The sequence below is a fragment of the Tauraco erythrolophus genome, chromosome 7 (assembly GCF_009769465.1).
Source record: "Tauraco erythrolophus isolate bTauEry1 chromosome 7, bTauEry1.pri, whole genome shotgun sequence".
Taxonomy (NCBI): Eukaryota; Metazoa; Chordata; class Aves; order Musophagiformes; family Musophagidae; genus Tauraco; species Tauraco erythrolophus.
This window is the reverse complement of record NC_141471.1, coordinates 46,404,450-46,407,106: the sequence shown is the minus strand read 5'-3', so window position 1 is coordinate 46,407,106 and position 2,657 is coordinate 46,404,450.

The following is a 2,657-nucleotide window of genomic DNA, read 5'->3' as shown; positions in this document are numbered from 1 at the left end:
TTCTCTGCATTCAAATCTAAATAACTTTCATCGAAGCCATGGTGTTCTTGTTTATGTACAGTTAAATCTACGGATGTGGTGTAAAATGTCTTAAAACACACTTTTATATTTTACCTCTCAGTGAATAATATGGCTGGTAGATATTTAAACTACCTTGAAACATTGTTTCTGGAAGGAAGTGGTGTTTGTTCCTCCGAGTAAAACTACCGTACTGGACTTGGGTGGTTTCTGCTGTAACGTGTTTCAAAAGCACACAAGTTACACCAGGGATCCTGCTGATGACTCCAGTGTATTGTATAAGAAGTAGCTGACCACGGTTAGGGCTTGATGTAAGCTTTCAGTACACAGACATTGACTGTCGCTTTACTGTCTGTGTGAAGTTTGTGGTTGCTTTCTACTGATAGGCTCAGAATAAGAAGCATAAAAAGTATATCCTGATCAAATGATTGCCAAGAGACTTCTTCAATGAGCTCAGGTTTTCTAGGTTTTTTTTATATCAACAAGTCTTACATTGATTTCTCTAGTTACTTAGAAAACTTCTGAAACACTGAAGAGGAGAAGGTAAATCCTCTTTATTTTGAACATGTTGGTACACTTCTCCATTTCCTGCATTCTGTAGTCATTCTACTGAATTACCTCTGTATTTTCAAAATACCTAAATTTACTGAAGAACAACATACGTTTTGTTGCATGTTGAACTCCCTGAAGTTAAGCATACTTGTTAAAATTGATTCGAAATATTGAATTGTGGACTGACAAGTTTCAGTAGAGGTTCTTAACTGTGGATCGGTTTTTCAAACTGGAGTCCTTAAAATTTTGCTGATGGCAGTGATTCAGAAAAGGTGGCACATGGGGAAATGCATGACCTGCTGATGAACAACTGTATAGAATAAATTACGTCTTGAAATCAAATTAAGCTTCCAATCATGGATGCATGGAATGCATCAGTATCAGAACAGTTCTCTAGGTTCTGTATGTATGCTTCTTGAAACAGAATTTGAAATGTGCTTGAGAGAATGGATTCTGCTTCTATCATCACCAGTACGCCTCCTCGTACAACTGCAGTGGTATGTGTTGGTAGGGTGAAACTTTGGATTTTAGGGCAACATCTTAAACTAGTTGGTACTGTCCAGGTCTTTGAAAGAAAACTTTAGCTCCTGCAATCTTTAATTTAGTTCATTTGAGCATCTGTCAAAGCACAACACCCTTTCTGAAGCTGGAAAATAGGTGTGTGATACATTAAGAGCTGTTGCACTAGATGCCCTTTTTTGTGGAGGCTGGGACAGGGGAAAACCTTACTAATGACTCATTATAATTTCACTTCTTAAAGCAAAGTTGGCAAAATACCACTCTGTATATTTAAAGCTTCTAAATGTATTTCTTCCCTAAAGTGATAGCTCTTTGGTTTTGCTTTGTTTTGTTTCAATTATTATTATTTACAAAAAGGCTGTCTCCCTACAATGCTATTTCCTTCTGTAAGACTGAAGTAGCCTGCTTCCCTCCTTAAGGTTCAGATTCTCTTAATGCTGCTGTCACTGTCTATCTACAGCCTGCTCATGCTGTTTGGGGGGGGGGGGGGGGGGGGAAGACTTTAAGGTATTTTTACCACAAAAGGAAAACAGCTGAGAACAACGTGTTTCTGTGTAACCTGATGGCTTTGGCTTCTTGTTTCCCTCTGATGAGACCAAGGCTACTGGGCTGGTTGCTTTGTCCTCCCGAGTTGCAATTCCCCTGACTACTGCTTTGATGAGAGGAGACAAGGTGGGATTTACCAGAACTATCATGCAAAACGAGTCTCGGTGACAGAAGGCCCTTTTCACAAATGGCAGTGCCAGTGAATCATCTCCCTGTTCCTCCTTCCTTCACCATCACGTCAGGCACCAAAACTAAGAAAGAAATAAATTGGGTAAAACAATGAAGGTAATTTGGCAACGATACTTCTGCATAATCTGTTATTGTGCTTTCATGCCCTAAGCTGTAGATGGGTTAGGTTTGTGATAACCCCAATTTTAAAAAGAATAACAGCATAAATAACTTTAAATTTGCTTCTAATCACTCTTGTGTGCCTTTAATACTTCAGTGTCATTTGGTACAAAGTTTCAGCGTAGGGCACAAGAGGCAGAGATTGAAGAGGTACTACAAGAACTGCAGGAAATCATTTTTGATGAAGAACAATTAATACTTTTTAAACGCTTTGCAGTATGAATACTGCAAAACCATGACAAAATAAACCAGATAAATTCCTTTAGACTTTCAGGGCTAGTTCTGTGTAGACAAAGAGCTGATTAGCTTCAAGCTAAACTATTTCAGGGGAATTTTACAAATCTCCTCTTCCTCTTCTCTATACCATGTTCCTACGTTGGTTCTTTGAGTATACTGGTTGTAATAAAGCTGTTCTGCAGATTTTAAGCTTGAAAGTTTTTGAGTAAATGGCCACTTTATTTCCAGACAGTTCATATTTTTCAGCTGAAAATGGCAGTCTCTGAAATGTGCATGTGACTTTCAGGTTCTGTGGACTAGCCACCATACTATACTACCCTTAAAGTTCTAGTGATGCACCTGAAATAAAAGTACCAGCCTGTTGGGCTGCAGTCTCTTTTTGGGGAGCAAACTTAATTTGCAGTAGGATACCTGCAGCTGCAGAACCATTGCCTATC